Source organism: Equus asinus, chromosome 1 (genome assembly GCF_041296235.1).
Source record: "Equus asinus isolate D_3611 breed Donkey chromosome 1, EquAss-T2T_v2, whole genome shotgun sequence".
NCBI classification, from domain to species: Eukaryota; Metazoa; Chordata; class Mammalia; order Perissodactyla; family Equidae; genus Equus; species Equus asinus.
In genome coordinates, this window is record NC_091790.1 from 35,550,636 (window position 1) to 35,571,247 (window position 20,612).

The 20,612-nt window shown below is 37.4% G+C and overlaps 1 pseudogene; it reads left to right on the forward strand.

Moving 5' to 3' along the window:
• The first annotated feature begins 350 nt into the window (after nt 1–350).
• Nucleotides 351–20,195, forward strand: LOC106847210 (ubiquitin thioesterase OTUB1 pseudogene; annotated as a pseudogene).
• Nucleotides 20,196–20,612: the final 417 nt, after the last annotated feature.

Genomic DNA, 20,612 nt, shown 5'->3' on the forward strand with positions numbered 1-20,612 from the left:
TAAATGAAATCATAGAAGGTGTCCAGAGATCAAAAGGTAATTAAACTAGAAACCAATGGCAGAAAGATATCTGAAAAATTCCACATATTTGGAAATCACCACACTTCGAGACAAATCATGGAGACTTATGCTTCTGAGATGCAGTAACAGGGACGAACTTACCCTTCTACTTCAAATAACCAATAAAAAACCCAAAACACTTGACAAAATATATGAAAATCAGGCAATGAAGCAATGGGATCTCTTAGAAATGGGAAACAAATGAGGCAAGCTCTCTGAGTGCCCTAATTTATTGTGTCGAGAGAGTTTCCAGGCCATGGTGCAGGGAGGGGGAGCCCAGTCAGAGCCCCATGAACTCTCTGAGTAAAGGAGATGAAGACTGCGGAAAGCATTGGGAGATTAAGGCTGTCAGAGTTCACTGGGCGGAGGACAAGAGACGAGAGGACTGCACAAACCTGAAGAAGGTTCCTCTTAAGTATTCAGTAGAACACCGTTCAGCATCCAGGTACGAGGAAGCTACCTGAGGCTGGGGAGAGAAAAACTAAAAGGATTTGAGGCAACAGTATGAGTTCCTCTTCCCACAATCCAGAGGGTAAACCTCACAATTCATAGGACATTTAGCAGACTACTCAAAAGCATCCCATCCTTTTTGGGACCAGAGGGCTTTTTGAAAATAGCATTATCTCCCATTTGCATTTCCCTTAGAAAAATAATATGTTTCCTTTACCAAATAGCAAAGTATTTCTTAAATTTTTGGCAAGAGGAAGTTCTTTGGGCCCCTCTCCATGGGCATAATTAGGAGATACATGCCATTACCATGCCCTGAAGTTTTTGAATCCCTGCCTCTGTTTTACACCAGTGATTTCTGGTTGACAATCTCCTTTCACATGAGCCAATGATAGATTCAATTTTGTGTAACAACCCAGAAAATTGTTAGACTCCATGCCCATTTGAACTAACATATTGAAGGTCTGGTCCAGAGCATTGACCTGTCTGGTCAGAGCACTCATTATCAACAAATTTCCTCTCATCTGAAATATGTTCAGTTTTCCTTAGGCAAGCCACCTCTAAACTCACTTCCACAAATACCCTGAGATATGGTCTGATATTAATTTCCAAATCACTGCCATTCTCTGGGTCTATTAGCTTTTTCTTCTCTATTCCAATTCTGTGTTTAATTCCCAGGGAGAGCTAAGATCTGGTCTAGTAACTTCAACAAGGAGAGAATTGTTAGTTTCTCCTACAAAACAGCTCTGTCCAGTGGGAGATAAGAGTTTAACAGACCTGGAGTGAACAAGATGAAAAGGAGCCTCAGCACTTTACCTCTCCGACGTAAGGAGGCTCAGTGGGGTACTAAGGAAGGCTTTGGGGGTCAAGCATTCTGCAAATCATTCTAATCCTTCCAATTGCACCATTCCAATTGTTGGCATATATCTCCATCCTGCTTGAAGCCACAGTTTCATATAAGGAACCTGAATCAAAAGTGATACTATGTTTATGTTTTTAAAATGGTCTCAATCTTTTAGAGAACCGAAAAAACACATAATGAAAAGCTTTTATTTCTTGGAATAAATTCAAAATAAGAGAAAAAGGTAGTTCACAGGTAGGAGTGTAGTTGAAAAGCAATGAACCATGAGGTGGTAATTATCAAGCTGTATGTTAACATGTGTGTTATATATTTCTCTACGTTTTCATGTTTGAAATAGTTCACTGGAAAAATAAGACTGAATGGGGGTTATAAAATTAATATGGTATATATAAACAAATCAATTCAGAAGCTTATCCGTGGTTCTGAGAAGCAGTGGGACTTGGCAAATGACAACTGTGGGCCAAGTGTTTTTGAATATTGAATACTTATGGAAATGACTTCTCAGAGAGAGAGAATTTGAAGACACAGGAGCAAGCAGGTACAACCAAGGATATGAAACCTTTTATAATGTGAAAGAGAGTAATAGATACAATAAGAGGAGGGATTGGTCTTTTATAGAAAAGAGGACATGCCTCTATATAAATAAGAGGAAAACAAAAAAATTAATAGAGATAAAGGAGGATGTAGAGATTTAAGAGGCAAGAAAACACAGAAGTTGCTGTTTAATTGAACTTATTTTGTTCTATGAAGTATGAAGGAGGATCATCAGACGATATTGTGTGTGGAAAGCTGGAGAGAAGTTTGGGAAGGTGAAATACATATAACATTGCAAGATTTCTAGGCAAAGCCGAGTGCCATTAATAAATGTACCAGTTTGCATAATTGTTCCTCAGCCTGTACCCAGTGTCAGGACTCTATCAGGTGTCTCCCGGGGCCGCTTAGTAGAGAGTCGCTGCCCATCTCTGGCCTTCTGAAAGCAGGCAGACCTACCAGGTCTGTCCCTTCTTTCTATTTTATGCTAACCCCTTCTCCTGAGGCAGAGCCTGATGCTGGAAATTCTTCAAATCATCTGCCCCACCTCATCAAACACAGGTTTAAGGGGAGGAGAGGCAGGGGGAGGAAAGCAGTTCAAATGGAGGTGGAAATGCAAATGTGTGTTAAACAAGTGTTTGTTGTGACCAGAGAGACACATTGTACATTACACTACAGTTATCTTAGGTATTGGCTCCTTCCTGGAACAGTCCTTCTACCCTAAATTCTTTTAGGCAGTTAGGGAGAAAGTCAAAGTTTCTTTCATAGTCTTTTGTTCTTAAAAATAATCAAGGGTTGGCAGGCCCCATGGCCGAGTGGTTAAGTTAGTGCTCTTGGCCTCCCAGGGTTTCAACAGCCAGGAGCCTGCGTGAGGACATGGCACCACTCATCAGACCACGCTGAGGCAGCATCCCACATAGCAGAGCCAGAAGAATCTACTACTAGAATATATAACTATGTACTGGGGGGATTTGGGAGAAGAAGAAAAAAAACAAGACAGATTGGCAACAGATGTTAGCTCAGGGCCAATCTTTAAAAAAAAAAAAAATAATCAAGTCAAAGAGACATATTCTGGGGTGGCCAATTCTGATCCCCCACAATGTTCACCTAATTTTATGAATTGCTGCTCAGTAACCATTTTTCCTAATTCAGCTGCTTAATAAGGCATATGAAAATACATTCCCAAGAAAATGATAATTTATTAAAATAATGCACATCAATTTTCTCTGAAACTCACTTTTTTCCCAAGCTCACATTTCATCATTACACAGTTCATTTGCATTTTAAAAACTTTGTCTAACAATTTAAAAGTTATTTCATAATAACTAAATTGTATCAAAACTTTTTTGTGCAATATGCCAACACTTCCAATTAACTACTTCTAGTTTCTTAGATGCATAAATCAATTATGATTCACTATTAATTAATGAGGTTTTTCAAAAGGAGAAATTAAAATAACTGAAGAAAAAATGAAAAACTTTTATTGTAGACACACTATTGCATTAATTGGGGGACATAATGGAATGAAAAAAATTTATGTACAAGGGTACTGATTTTACCGGTACATTGGGTTCTTGTTGTCACTCAGGATAGAAATCAAGATAGACAACAAACAGGAGTAGAAAAGTAAAAGTTTATTAGCTTGTGCACAAGGGAGGCACAAGAGAACCAGTGTGGAAAGGAAAGGGGCAGGTGACAGGCTCATTAGGGAGCAGGGCTTTTATTAGGCAAAGACTGGGGAGGAGTGCCTTGTTATGGCATGTAGGTAGGGTTTTTCTTACACTTGTGCTGTTGCTGGACGTGCCGCCACATGCATTGCATGTATTGGCACGCTAGCTGTCCCCTCCTGGGTGTAATTTTTACTGTGGTAACGGGATTGGGTCACTTTCAGTCAGCTCCTGGGTGCTAGAGCGCATGCATAATCCCAAGAAAGTCACCAGGCTGTAGAATGTGGATCTTGATGGTCTCTATCTGATTCTCCTAGCTTGCTGATTGGTTAGAGGCCTTATCTTGTTAGACCAGGGGCTTTGTGGACAACCCTATCTTGTCAGGCTGGTTCCTGTCTCACTGAGATATTGAGTTCTATTTTCTAACTCAGTGACAGACAGTAGAAAAGAATAATAAAATTAAATCTGTAAGAAAAGACTTCATGTTGGTCGCATACTACACCAGCTCAGCTTAAGTTTCTCTGCTGAGACTCTCAAAACATGTCAGTTCATCTGTAGCGTGATTTAATTGGGTTGTTTTCTTTAAACAATCAGACAACTTTTGCAAATTTAGAAAACTTAATAAACTATGGTTCTGCCTCATTTGTACTTTACCCCAGATGATTCAGCCTTCAGTTCCATGAACACATTTAATCATATTTCACTCCAGTAACTTTTGTTAGCAGAAGAATATCATTTATATGCTTTTATCCCAGGATAAAACAAGGCTTTTTCAGTATTTGAAAACCAATCAAGGTATTTCACCATATCAAATCTAAGTTAGAAAACATATATAGTCAAGTAAATAGATTCAAATTTGATCTTTGTGGTCCTTGGTTAAGCAAATATTTCTTAGATAGAACATTAAAATCATAAGATCTAAAATAAAAAATTTATAAATTATACTTCATAAAAATTAAAAATCTTTACTCTTTAAGAAAGAACAGTGGAAATATTTGTAAACCACACTTCTGAAAAAATATCTTGCATCCAGTATATATGAAGAATTCTCAAAACTCTATAACAAGAAAACAAAACAAAAAGACACCCAATTAAACAGGAGCAAAACTTTTGAATAGGCACTTGACCAAAGAAAATATACCTTCGGCAAATAAGGACATGAAAAAATTGTCAGTGTTATTAATCATTGGGAAAATGCATATTAAAAATACAGTGAGAGAGCGCCACATGTACATCATAATGTCTAAAATTAAAAATACTGACTAGATCACATGTTGACAAGGGATTCCGAGTAACTGGGACTCTCATCCATAGAAGATGGAACTGTGAAATGGTACCACCACTTTGGCAAACAGTGTGGTAGTTTCTTATAAAGTTAAGTGTACACTTACCATATGACAACAACCTTACTCCTGGGTGTTTAACCAAGAGAAGACAGCCATCTATGAGCCGGGAAATGAACTCTCTCCAGACACTGAATCTGCCAGCACCATGATTGTAGACTTCCCAGCCTCCATAACTGTGAGGAATAAATGTTCATTGTTAAAGCCACCTAGTCTATGGTATTTTTGTTATAGCAGCCCAAATTGATCAAGACAAGGCTGAATTGTGTCACCCAACATCCATGTGTTGAAGCTCTAACCCCTGTTACTTTAGATGTGACTGAGTTAGGAGATAGGGCGTTAAGGAGATTAAGTTGAAATGAGGTCATTAGGGTGGGCCTTAATCAAATCTGACTGGTGTGCTTACAAGAAGAAATCCAGATTTCACAATCCACAAGGAGAGACAGCAGGGATGAGCAGACACAGAGGGAAGACCATGTGAGGACACAGCCAGAAGGTGGCCATCTGAATTCCAGACAGACCTCAGGAGAAACCAACCATGCAGGCACCTTGATCTTGAACTTCTAGGCTCCAGAACTGTGAGAAAATAAATCTCTGTTGTTTTAGCCACCCAGTCTCCGGCATTTTGTTATGACAGCCCTAGAAAACTTACACAATTTCTCAAGACAGGATTAGGCCAGACTATTAAAACAATAAAGAGACTGAGAAGTTTATTAAGGGTGTTAAAAAATGACCACTAAACCAAGCTCAGAGAAAAATGTGTCATCTTCTACCAATAAGTTTATCATTGAGTTATCTATTAGCTTTTCTCTGAAAAAGTTAGATTGCACAATTCTGATCAAAATGGAATCGCTGAATTTTAGAACTGGAAATTCCTGTGTCCTTTTTGTAGGTTAAGACACTGAGATGTAATGGTTTCAGAGAAATTGTCAAGATTACAGTTACTTGAGAAAAAATATACCTGAATAAGCATCCAATTTTAGTTGAAAATCGTCAATAAGTCCTTAGACAATCTCTGTTGTTCCCTTAAGAAAAAAAGCAATCTGTCTCTGACAGCCCCTCTAGCCAAGAAGATTTCACTCCTTGCAGTTTCTTCATTATTCATCTTAATTCAGTTGCTCTTTCTTAGCCCATTATCAGGAGTGTGAATCACTTTTTAAATTTCCATTTTCTGTCTCCTTGGCAAAAGGAAGATCAATTTCATTGTAATTTTTCTTCCTTAGCAGTTCAAATATCCTTTGGCTTTTATATAATATCTTCTTATTTTATGTTTGCTAGTTTTTTCTCCTGATTCATCAAGGATGGTGGTTTAGTAGCTTTGAAAAGACAGTGCTTCTCTTCAGCATTGGAAATTTTTCATTTGCTTTCAGCAACACTGTTTAGCTCAAATGTGTATACCCTTAGACTTTTGCTGAGTGAGTGCGTCCTTTGACGATTAAATGTCAAAAACAAAAAGTTTTGAATTCTTCAGTAATTCACTAATATTTCACCATCACATCGTATTTGGCAGTTCTCACTTTTGCTTATATTACTTTCTTAAGAGATTTCTTGAGTAGCTTTAGTGACCTCTTCATGTATAAAGCATGTGAAATTTCCCTGAATATCTCAAAATGCAGTTCTCCATTTTAGCTCTGCATGGTGAAAATATTCGATTCAATTATTTTTCTGGCTAAATGACACTAAAACAACTTAATACCATAAAAGCTAAGAAAAAGCTTAATCAGAGAACTTTACTACAATAATAATATTTCTTAAGTATTATAGCTTGCCAATATCATCATCTCCCCATTTTTCTTCAGAGCAGCATTTGAGTTATCATTGATAATTTGAAGTTTGTCCTTCATTTTTGAATTAGAAAAATCCTTTCCTTCCAAATTAATCAATTTCTCCAAATTAATTTTCAATAAGCACAATCTTTCCCATTCCTAATTCTCATGCAAGAGTCAAACTTTGAATAAATGCAATAGGCTCTTTTTCAGTTTCACCATCTTTATTTGCTTCCCTGAATCAGAAGACTAAAATCGTGATTAGAAAACTGCATTATATGACAGAAGACTGGTTTTTAGTCCCATAAATTCCGTTTGATAACTGCAACAAAATATATCCCATTCATACCTAATTCACAGGCTTATTAGGTCTTAAATAATGTATATAGGAGCCCTTTGACTAACAAAAACTAACACAGTAACAAATGAAAGGAATATCTTTGAGCAGTTTCACCTGCTTCACCATTTTTTCCTGTAATAACTCAACCTTCATTATTCCAGTATCACAGATCTTCCTCCATCATTTAATTTATTTCTCAAAGCATAGTCATTAGAAAATTTCTGTCAGTATCATTGGGGAGTGAGCTGATTTTATTTAATCAAAGAATTCTAGGTCACATCCCAGAACTAGAAATATAATATCAGAGGATATGGCCCAGGAATTTGCATTTTAGTAAATATAATATCCAAGACAGTTCTTTTTCACATTAAAGTTTGAGAAACATTAATCAGTGTGTTTTTCACCTCTTTCTCACTTTTTTCCTTTAATTATATCTTAATGTGATAGGTTGACTGTAAAAATGGCCAAATTTTTCATCCCTGTTTATATCCACACTCTTTGAAATGTGACTCTGCAACTCCTCCCATCAGTAGATAGAATCGATTTCCCCATCTCTTGAATTTGACTTGCTTTGGCTAATCAAATGCCACAGAAGCGGCAGCCTGCCAGTTTCAAGCCTAGGTCCTGAAAGGACTTAGGTGCTTCCACTCACTCTCTTGGGACTTTGCTGCTACCAGCATGAGAACAAGTTAGGCTAGCCAGCTGGAGAAGGAAAGACCACATGGAGAGACCTAATGGTCCCAGCTGTCTCAGTTGAGGACATCCAAGACCAGCCACCCATCAGACACCTGAATAAACAACTGCAGATTTACAAGTAAGAGCAACCAAGACAAATATCCAGCTGACCAACAGACCCGTAAGCAACAATATATGCCTACTGTTTAAGCCACTGAATTTTGGGTGGTTTTTTATACAGCAATAGCTAACTAACACACTTCACAGATCAAGAAACTAAGGCTTAGGTAATTTGGGTAGTTTTCCAAAGTCTTCATAATCAACGTCTATTCTCTTGCTTTTAACTTAAATACACATATCATGTATGCATTTTCACAATTTGCAATTCTCCTGTCACTCATTCTAGGCTTGTAACTTTTTGTGTCATAAGTATTATCATACTATTGTTTAAAATGTATATATTAAATACAATTATTTCTTTAGAACTCATCTGAAATTATAGCTCAGCTCTGAGTTTTTCTAAATAAATAAAAAATGGGCATATCAGTGATTTTAATTTAATTTCACAAAGCAAAAACATAGCTCCAAGTAAATATACTTAGTCCACATCATTGTCTAGCTTAGAATTGCCTTCAAATCTGAAGTGTTTGTAGCACCTTTTTATGACTGTATAATCTACATAATCTTAGATAATTTGTTTGCATTAGCACCAAATTTCATTTGAAGAAATAGAAATAACTACTTGATTGAGTATGTTTAAATATGTAAGATAATGTAACTATATAATATCTGGAAAGGGAAACATAACAATGGAATTTTTCTCTTTGACTATGGACCGTCCTCTGCCTATACTTTCTACCCTGGCAAATTCAGTCACTTGTCCACTCAGTTATTAATTCTATGCAGAAAACTCCAAAATCTCTGTGTTCTGCCATGGCTTCCTTTTGAAGCATCAGACACACTGTACCAACTACATGTTAGATAATTAAGCTTGGCATCCTGCAGGTACCTGTCAAAACATAGAAAAAGTTCAAGGTTACGTTTGGCTTAATAAACATGTAGCTTTACTTTTTCAAGGTTTTGTTTAAACTTTTATAAAAATCATATGTTATGGCTCAATACAATTTTTTCCCAAACAAAGCAAACATACTCTGGAAATATTACAACTCTAAAGGTTAAACTTGTATGTCAAAAATAAAGCAATTTGACAGCAAAAGAATGTTCAGGGTTTTTTTTTTCAAGCATTGACTTTCTAATATAAACAACCTGGTGTTCAATCTATTGGAGTTAAATTTAGCACTTAGGTTACTTCAACCCTGTTATTTAGCAAACATCCTCTGCCGAGTAATGTGAGCATTTAATTAATGTTTGCTTGTTTTAATATAAGTAATGGACAACATGGTTTCTAAAAAAGATATTTTAGGATCATAAAGTTTGTTTCAAATTTTCCTTTTAATGAAATCTATTTCTCTACTTAAAAGTTGACCAAGGTTTATGATTTCATATTTTCCTTTTTCAGAGAAGGATTTAGTTATCATTTCTACATTCACAAAACACATGTGTTTAAAACCTATTTCTTCATTTTCTTCAGGAAATCCCAGATAGAACTTTTTGTTGTTGTTTTTATCAATGTCAAAATTATCTCTTTTAAAAACTATTAAACTTTCAGGTTTCTCTATTCATATATTTGTGGACATTTGCTGAATGCATCAATAACAAATACTTAGTTTTATAAACAGACACACTGTTTTCATAATATTCATATAAATGACCATTAAATGCAAATAATAATAGCAACTCTAGGAGAAGAGACAGTGAATAACTTTTAAGTTTCCAGCCACTAATTGCAAATTGGGAACTTGATTATACAGCAAAGAATATCCTTATATTGTCTGCATAATAAATGATTTTAGTAATTTACTGAATAGTCTAATTTGCAAAGTGTAAGATGCTTCCTTGTAATGGTGGGAGATGATTGTTCGGTAGACTGAAAATACTCTCTACAGATGGATGTCAGATGCCAAAGAAACCTCCTTCCTCTCGCCACTTACTGCAGCAGCAGCAGAGGAAACATTAAGGACAGCTAGAGAAGTTGTTCTGCGGATTTGACAGGTGTGTGTAAAAGGTGCCTGCACTCTAGGTCCTCAAGAAATCAGATTTCAAGAAATCTGAAAATACCAGGTTGTCAAAATGGAACCCAAACTTTGAGCATTGTGTAAGTGACATGAGAGCAAAGACAAAGAAGCTATCGTTCTACTTTTCAAATCAGCCCTGATACAAGAGACTCTCTGCTCATGGATTAAAATGGGATGCAGAAATGGATAGGAGAAAAATAGTGATAATAAAAGAGAATGGCTTTATTTGTTTGTGCAATAGTTTATTTTAACGATAATTCTGGATAAATGGTTTGATGTTTGCCTTCAAATGTTAGTTAATATTTGGAGAAGCCCAATCAGGAATTCCAGGGAGGAATTTAAATAAAATAAAGTTACTTTCAACAGATTAACATCATCCATCAGACATGACTAGTTTCCACTCATGGAATGGAATAAAAGAATCCAACAAACACAGAAGTTTGACCTATCAGAGTAGCCCCTTGCACTCGGTGTTCAGAGTCCCTGTATCTCCCCATTTCATGGAGGTCTTGTCATCAGATTCACTCACGCCTGGGAAGTCCTGCCATTAGAATATCGTCACTTGCCTTTGTGAGCTTTTTGTTCAGTGTTAGTTAGTTAGTTGGAGGGCCTGGGGTGTGGCGAGGGACTTCCCTGTGCTTCAGTGTAAGGCTGTGTTTGTACTCCCTTGTATTAGCACATCATTTAGGTTTGACAGAATTTGGTTTAGGGCTTACTCTCATTATAATTTATCACCTGGGAAGAAGGTTGTGGGGGAAGGACTGCATAATTCCCAACTGTCCCTAACCCTCGAAGAATACAAATATTTAAACAAAGAACCTGATATTTGCCATTTAATGTATGATATTAGCAAAGGAAATCCAAAACTGTATTCAAATTAATGAATCTTTATCAAGTTCAATTTATTCCAGGAATGCAAAATTGATTCATCATTTGAAAATTTGTGAGTATAATTCACCATATTAATAGATAATTATGTATTTATGTACATGATCATCTTGTAGAAAAAAACAAATTTGATGAAATTAAAATTTTATTTATAATAGAAATTCTTAAACTAAGAATAGAACATGGTGTATCATTGCATCATACCATACTGTCTTAATCACTATAGTTTTATAATATATCTAGTATTTATGAAGACTAGTACTTCTAACTTTTCCTTCTGCTTCTTAGGCAATCTATCAGTATTCTTGGCCCATTGTTCTTCTAATTAAACTTGTTAAATTCCATTAAGACTATGGAAAAATTCTTAATATAATTGGATTAGATTAAATTTCTAATTAGTTTTATTATTTAAAATTTACAGTTTTATTGTTTAAAGAGAACATATATGTTTATATGTATGCTATTGTATGTATGATCCATTCCATTAATTGAAAAAAGCAAAGGTTTCTTGAAAATATGAATGGGAGATTGACAGATGCAAATCAGTAGGTCAAATAGAACATAGAGATCAAACCATAAGACCAATGCCTGATAGGATTGCTGTTTATACAAACGTTTATAGTACTTACTAACATAGATTTCAAACTAAACCCATATGTTACAAAAAGTTTAGGGGCTGCTCCAGTTGCATAGTGGTGAAGTTTATGTGCTCTGCTTTGCTGGCCTGAGGTTCACAGGTTCGGATCCCAGGCGCAGACCTAGCACCATTTGTCAAGCCATGCTGTGGTGGCATCGCACATAAAATGGAGGAAGATTGGCACAGATGTTAGCTCAGAGCTCACACACACAAAAAAGTCTTAATCATTCTATTCTTAGACAAGGTTATATTTGAACTTTGGGGATCAAAAAGGTTTATATCATGTTTGGTATCTTATCAGTTTAGTCATCTATGGCAAAATAGTCATACAGAGGTATTTACAGAACACTATTTTTGAATTCAATATGACTCAAAAGTTACATACATGAAACTATGAATTTTTCTGCAAAGTCATTTTGCAATTGTGATAGTTAAAAATTAATGACCTAATAATAGTGATGGATCAAAAATGACCACTCAGGCCCAATAAACTTTTGTTGTTGTATTAATAACCCACATCTGGGATATGATACCATGTTTCAATATGCAAGTCAATGAATTATGAATGACACTATAACTTTTCTCTTATTTCATATTTTTTTATAAAGTTTATCATTTTATTTATTCTTTTAATTTATTTTATTTTTTATTTATTTTTTTGAAAGATTATCCCTGAGCTAACATCCACTGCAAATCCTCCACTTTTTGCTGAGGAAGACTGACCCTGAGCTAACATCCATGCCCATCTTCCTCTACTTTATATGTGGTATGCCTACCACAGCATGGCTTGCCAAACGGCGCCATGTCCTCACCTGGGATCTGAACCAGCAAACCCTGGGTCACTGAAGTGGAACGTGTGCACTTAACCGCTGCATCACCTGGCTGGCCCCATTATTTCATATTTTTAAAATACATTTTAAAGCAAACAATTTTAAAAAGTATCATATCCAATTGAGGTTTTTTTTAATGTGCCAGAAGCAGTCTCACAGTATTTATCATTTAGTCATTAAATGAGGCCCAACACATAAATAAAAGTCACAACACAGATTTTAAATAGAAAATGTCATTCTTTGATACAAAAGTCAAATGTGTTTATATCCACACTCTACTTAGATTTCACACATTGTCATGCCAATGGACTCAGAGAAATGGAAGATTAACCCTATTCTACATGAAAGGAGCCTCCAGAAACACCAACTAAGCATCTTTAACGGAAATAAAATTTATGAAGAAAGGACAGTTTTTCAGAAAAAAAATTTATGTTGATTACTTGTATTTTATTTTAAAACATCCCCACTTAGGTCCAAGTGAAACCAAAGAAAAGTTAAATTCAACTGAATGCAATAAATTTTCTTTAGTTCCAAAGTATAATAAATGAAGAAGAAAGGCTTAAATGCATTTAAATTCCATTTCCATGACACCAATACAAACTGCCTTCTTATCTCATTACCTTCCACTGCAGACTAAAATGCAAAGTACTGGCTCTGGCTCTTTCTTTGTTTTGTTTCTTTGTCTGTTTTTTAAATATGGAAACCAGAAAGAGGATGAATAATTGAAATCCATTAAAGTTTTATTTGTCTACATATCATTGTTTTTAATTCTTCACCCACGTAGAAAGCATAGTAACAAAAATGAATGATTGAAATTATCTCTTCTTAGTAAATGATGTCAACTGCCACAGGGCGCACAACCAACAGTGTGGACAGACACAGAGACAAAGAGACAGAGAGACAGAGAGAGAGAGAGACTATGTAAACCATTAGCAAGGTAATTAGCACTAGAACAACTAAGAGGTCATCAAGTCACATCTTGCACATTGAGAACATTGGTAATAGCTTATTTCATGTTTTCTAAAAGGTACTAGAAATATTTTTCTAAATGCCACTTAATCAGGTGCTATCATGCCTAAAATTTTGTAATTATAAATCTAGTCCATTGTTTTCCTCCTGACTCAAATTTATCCACTTCTCTCCTTCTTCTCTGCCGCCACCATCAACTTTCCTCTGGAAAGTTCTCCCCCGTACACATTTGCTCGCCCATTCTTTCTCTTCCATTTTACTTTCCCTGTAAGAGTAATTTCTATAAAATAAGGCAGGCCATGCCATTGCTTTTCTAAAACACGTCAGTAGCTTCATGATGCGCTTGACTAAAATCTAATTCTCATCTTGCTCTACTAGATCTTACATTATAGAAACCATGTCAACTTCTAAACCTCAACATATGTCCCTGTTCCTCCTTCTCACCAGGCACTAGTGACACTCCGTCTTCCTAGAACGTGACACTTCCCATTGTAAGTTATTTGTTCTTGCTTTTTTGGCAAGCCTCAGATGCTATTTTCTCCAGATCTCCCCCTGACTGGTTTCTAATCCCTCATCTCCAGGTTTACATATTGCCTCCATTGAAACTTCATTCCTTTTCCACCCTAAATCGAGTGGGCCCTCTCTATAGCTATTTATCACAAAACACTTAATCTTTTTCCTGGGTCTAATCACAGCGTGTTTATGTATACATGTTTTCAGTGTTTAACTCCTAATTGAACAGAAGCTTCGTGAGGGCAGGGACTATGTGTGTGTCTTACCCACCATCATATACTCATCACCTTGGACATTGTCTGCTACATTGTGGACAACAAAAGACTTGTTGAATGAATGACTGAAAGAAGAACGGAGTAATTTTAATTACGTCTGTATACACACAAACATAGAGTCCAAAGTTTCAATGGAAAAGTATGTTCTCATATCTTTATTTCTATTATCCATCTCATTTTTCATCCCTTTACTGAACAGACTCTTAAACTCTAGTCAAAGACATTGAGTATCTGTGATCCATGCAAATGTAATGTGTTTTCTCTCTAAAAGTATTTCTTTTGAGTGGCAATAAGCCATTGCCAAAATAAAAGTTCACTCTTTTAATTAGTTGTGCAATAGACAATTTAGGTAGAAATACTGAAAAAGTCCATAAATCCTCAGCTCCCTTGAGGAAAAATTTTTACAGAAAGTCAAGACATGAAGAAACTTGCAAGCAAACTTTTATACTAAACCTCATTTTTTTATATTGAGTCTATATTCCCCAGTCTTCAGGGAACTGGAAAAAATAGGAGTGAAGAAAAATAAAATAAAACTTAGAGAAGGGAAATATGTGATTTACATATACTGGAAGGATATTTACCACTTCTATTACTGAATTTACCAATTATTTATCACAAATATTTTTATACTTTTTGCATGGATATTACTTTAAGAAATTGTTTCAAAATGTGTAGTGAGATGTTAAATTAATGAGTCTTTGGTATTAGATAGACCATGATCTGAATCCCAACCCTATACTTCTTAGTGGCATGGACTTAAGCAAATCATGTCATTCCTAAACTGTGGGTGCAAAACTATCATAGTCAATAAGTTATTGTTGAATTAGGTCAAATAAAATGTGAAAAATAACTACTACAAATCTTGACACAAAAGTCATACTAAAAAATTGTGTCATTGTGATTTTTTTCCTTTGGTGAGGAAGATTGGCCCTGAGCTAACATCCATTGCCACTCTTCCTCTATTTTGTATATGGTATGCCAGCACAACATGGATTTTGATGATTGGTGTGTAGGTCCCCACCCAGGATCCAAACCCGTGAACCCCAGGCCACCAAAGCAAAGTGCACGAACTTAACCACCACATGCCACCAGGCCAGCCCCGAAATTGTTTTTGATATAGGCATAAGGAGATGATAGGCTTCCAAAACCACATAGACTTTGTTTTTTCCTTATCTTGCCTATTCCAGTTCAAGACCACAGAATCTGAGCTGTTAGCAAAGAAGAGCTGCAACGTTAAATTAATCCATAATATAGTTCCTAGATTACATCCTCTCCTGAACATTGAACAGCATTCGCAAAGAATTTGGTGAAATAGAATGTTAGATATAGTGTAAAAAAAAGCTATAATTACAAGAATTACAGTCATAAATGCTGGAGAATAATAAACAATGGAGAACGCAAAACATATTGGGACCTGAATTCTAAAAGCATAAGTGGCATTGCCATAACATATGCAAAATAAAACAAAGACAACCAGATCATTCACTTACACAACAAAAGTTTATTGGGGAAATAATAGGCATCCTAACAGATGTGAGATGATATGAAATTGTGGTTTTGACCCAGTAGTCTTGTGCAAGAGAGGAACCTCATCACTCAGACCCGCCTGAGCTCCTGGTTGTCTCTCAAACGTCATTGATTGTTCAAGCCGCCATCTTTATTCTTAGTGACTCCCAGTATTGAGGGTACACCAAGACCTGCCAGTGTCCCAAAGGGGAGGACTGTGGTTAGCACCTTGATGCAGGCTGAGTAGAAGCTGGACCCTCAGGCAGCACCTGGAAAGTATATAGTTAGGCCCCTTCAAGGGAGAAAATGAGGATGTTTTTGCTTATTACCTCTATGCAGAGCCTGGACGTATAGTGGTGAGGGTGTGCTCCTATGCTTGTTTAAAAACCCCTTCTCTGTTTGCTACAGTCCTGGGGTCACAGGGATGCAAACTTCATTGGCTTTCAGAGCTAGGTGTTTTGGGTCCTGTCTCTTATGTGAAAGCTTTAAAAACTGAGGCACTAGTTGTGAGGTCCAAACCCTTTGCTCCTCAGGGAGAAGCTAGGAGTTGGGGGTTCCCTCCTAATTGTATGGCACTGTGCTGGGGATGAGGTTTATGGCCAGAGTGTGTTTCAGTCTTTCTTACTCTTTTCGATGTGAGTGTTTTCTCATTTACCCAGTGTAAGTTACCCAATGTAATTTAATGTAACCCAATGATTTACCAATCAGCTAGTTTCTGGTTTTTCTTCCAGAGGGAATTGCTCCACGTGTAGCTGTACATTCAGTGCATCCATGTGAGGGAACTTGAGCAGCATTCTATGTTGCCATCTTGGTCCCTCAATACAGCAGTTTTATGAACAAATATAAACATGCCTTCATGGAGTTTACAGTTTAGACATGCAGAAGAAAGTTAAATGATCTCAATTGTATTATAAAACATAACTATTAATTCAGACAAACACTGTTGGATAAAACAAAAGGGTTGTCAAAGTCATATAAAACACAAAATTATGAACCTGAATAGAGGAAGCTGAACTGGCTTTACAAGGTGTTGCAAGATAGGAGTCATGTGTTTCGTTGCTAACAGATGGTGCGGGGTAAAGAACGGGAGCTAATGAATGAAAAATGTCCACAGAAGTCCTAAAGGATGATGATAGACTAGATGGGATGTCATATTAGCAATGGAAGAGAACAAGACATCTCAAATGTTGAAGACATTTGTGGAAACTTACAATGGGCACGTCAGTGTAACAGACATTGCAAGAAAAAAATTACCAAGAAATGGTTGGAGTGATACAACATCCATGACTAAAATGTGATCAATTATCCAATCCAATGTAACAAACCAACAGTCACCAATCTCTTAATTAGTATTGGAAAGGAGGCAATTCTAAGGACCGTGATCCTGGGGCTCTATTCCCAGCTCTGTAACTAAACAATTGTGTGAATTTGGGCATACAACTTAACCCCTTTTAGTGTCAGTTTACTTATCTGAAAATTCTTACCAGCGAAATAGCCAACTTACTACTAAAGTTAATTATCTCTGTTGTAAAGGGTGTTGAAATTTTGTAACACAATTTTTGAGCAACAATAGTCATCATTATTTATTCTTTCCTTTTAGAGGGGAAATCAAGGAGCTCCATTATGCAATAAACTCCAATTATGCGGAGTTAAGAGAGCCTTCCTTTCTAGATGATCCTTTGAATGACCAAAAATCCTGGGGAGAATCATCCCCACCAAGTTTATCAGCAGTATGGAGAAGCCAGCTGGACTAAATTGGGAACTGGTAAGAGCTCTTACCTGAAATGACAGAGCAACCGAAGACCATAAGTATAAGAGCTGCATTTTTCACATAATGATATACTGCAGCCTAAATCTCAGTGGAATCTTCTCATAATAAGCTTCAGGCCAAGCTCTAAATTATGTGGTTCATATTAACCGTATTATTTCAGGGGCAAATTAGAAGTCATAAGAACATACTCTCTAAAATATTAATGTGGTGATTACTTTGGCTTTTTCATTTTTAAATATAATATGGATGGATATAATAAATGTTGCCCCAGGCTACCAAAACAGGTGTGCAGACAGGATGTGATTAAGTAGCAGAACAGTGTTTCTCTGCATCTGTCACTCCAAATCCATTCCTCTACTGAAAAACTGTGTGTGTGTGTGTGTGTGTGAGAGAGAGAGAGAGAAGGAGAGAGAGGGCAGGAATAAGCACCATTCCCTGTTGAAGCTTAGTACTCTCCTCTTGCTTGAACGTGATGGTGATCCTCACCTCCTGCAAGAAAGCATACATCTCCACTCCAAGGTTCTGCACCCCCCTCCTCTTGGTCACTAAGTCAATAAATAGTGTCATGTCTCACCATAACCAGTTAGAGGTTTACTGCACCTGCTAAGGGAGAAATTGGACTACACTTGGAAGAAACTTCAGGAATTAGCTAGCATGTTTGTTTAGGAGCCAGGAGATTACGCATAGGACTGGATTCCAAGTGTGCTGGACCCAGAAGCACAAAACATAAATTTAGATAAAGGAGAGTTGATCAATATGGGAGCATTTTCCTGGAATATAGGATTTAACACTCCTTCAAGGACCCTGAGAAATGATGCATCAAGCTACAAGGAGAGTTCCAAGAAACATGCAAAGTGATTGCCCACATATCATGAGGTGGAAATGCCAGACATGTACTGGCAGAGGGTAGCACAATGTGATGGATTTACTCTAAATTCTGATAATGGTACCTCAAAGAATTAATTTGATAGTATGTAATTTAGTACTTTGTCATACCTAACATATAGTCAGTCTATAGAAGAGAAAATTCAGGGGTCCAACAAGTGTACAACAAAATGCTTTATCACAAGAGTTATGAGAGAAAGAGAATGCAAACCATAAAGAAACGTGAGTTTGCTCCCATCAAAGCGGCAGTGAATACAAACCAGTGGAAACACCAAACCTTGGCAAGCTGAGGAACAGCAGTATTCCTCATGAGATATGGCTTTAGAGAGAAAATAGTCAATATCTAGTAAGTATGATGATGCACACACCTTCAGGCAAAGCAATTCAAATTTTAAATGTATTCACCATCTGGAAGTTATCAGACTAGTTTTATATAAGGACCTCTTTACAGTCTTAAGATTTATTGAGGATATTGGACACACAGAATATTGTCCCTAAGGATTATATTTGCCAAAATTTAATGTATTCAAAATTAAGACAGAAAATTTTAAAATATTTATTACTTTTGAAAATAAACCAATTATATATTAATATACATAGCAAATTTCTTGTAAAATAACTACATCTTTAAAAACAAAAAAATAGTGAAAGGAAGGCATTGTTTTAAACTTTGCAAATCTCTTTACTGTCTGTCTTAAGAGAAGACAACCGGAGTTCTCATATCCACTTTTACCTTCAGTCTGTTGTGATAGTACATGTTGTTTTTCCTCTGGAAGATCTCACTCTGCCCTCATGAGAATATGAGAGTGAAAAACACAAATGATACCTTATTCTTTTATAAAAATGTCTTTGAGCTCACTAGCCCCAAGCCACACTTTGAGAACTGCTGCCCTAGAGGGACACCCTACTTGTTTATAAGGAAACACTCAAGACGATTTGCTGCAACATTATTTGAATGAAAGAAAAATGGAAACAAACAACACAAATATTCATTCATTTGGAATTCAATACACGATAAATATTATTTAACAGTAAAAATGAATACCTAGAGATGTACATGTACCTGTGTGCATAAATCTCACAAGAAACTTGAGAGAAAAGAAAATGAGTTGCAGAAGGGTGCACACAGAATGATAACGTTAATACAAAGCGTTTAAACGTGAGAAGCAAAGTCATATATTTCCTGGGCATACATATATTTGCACTAAGCAACGACTCTGAAGGTGTTAGCTGTCTGGCCTATAATGAAGCCATCGCAGTTCAGCAGGACTGAATTTAGCAAGAGACTAGAGACTGCTGTGTTCTAGTCTCCAGACCAGACTAGAACCCTCTGGTCTCTGAATGGCTGGGGCTCTGAGTCCTGTACAAGGAGTGAGCTGAAGATAACAACATTTATCAACAGAAGATCAGGGACTTCCACAGAAACTACTCTACTCACATACCTGCAAGACCAGGCCTGATGGGAACTGCTTCTATGGAGCTTTGGGATTCTGCCACTTGGAGGCGCTGCTGAGTGACAGCAAGGAATTGCAGCCATCCAAGGCTGTGTCTTCCAAGAGCAAAGAGGACCTGGTGTCCCAGGGCTTCACTGAGTTCACAACTGAGATATTTCATAACACGTTTGTGGACCTGATGGAACAGGGAGAGAAACAGACCTCAGTCGTAGACCTGCTGACCTCTTTCAACAATCAGAGTACCTCAGACTTCTTGGAGGTCTACCTACGACTGCTCGCTTCAGGCTACCTGCAGCAGGAGACCAAGTTCTTCCAGCACTTCATCGAGGGTGAGCGACTGTCAAGGAATTCTGCCAGCAGAAGGTGGAGGCCATGTGCAAGGAGAGTGACCACAACCACGTCATCGTGCTGGCCCCGCCCCCAATGTCTCCATCCAGGTAGAATACATGGACCGCTGTTAGGGCAGCACCAGCAAACTACAGATCTTCCCTGAGGGCTCTAAGCCCCAGGCCCACCTTCTCTACTGGCCTGAACACTAGGATATCCTCTACAAATCGGCCTGGCCCCAGCCTGCCACTGCCCTGCCTGCCGTCCCCTCTGCCAAGTGCTACACATGTACAGAGGATGTTTTGTGGTTGTAAATGATCATATTTCACTAGCCTTCCCCCTTATCCTGTCATACGACCTTACATGCTTTATTGAAGGGCATGCTGGGGGTGAGTGGCTTGTTGCCTACCTGGCTGCTGTCTATCTATCTGTCCCCCTTCACTTCAGGTGGGTTCCTCTTGGCCTTCTGCCTACCTACCCCCAAGTCTCTCCACCAGGTGCAGCTTTGATGGGGCGTGGCCTCTTGGGGATGCCTCCTGGTTACTTGGAGTTCTGCTTGCTTCCTTTAAGGCCTCCCCTTCTTCCCTCCTTAGCTGGCCCAAGGGCTTCCATGGGAATCTTAGAAGTTCTTTGGGGACTTGCCCCAGGACCCAGGACTACCAAGGATTCAAGCTGCTCCCTCATAGGCCCTGCCCCAACCTTGCTGTCCTAGCCAGGTCCTCAGACCCCAG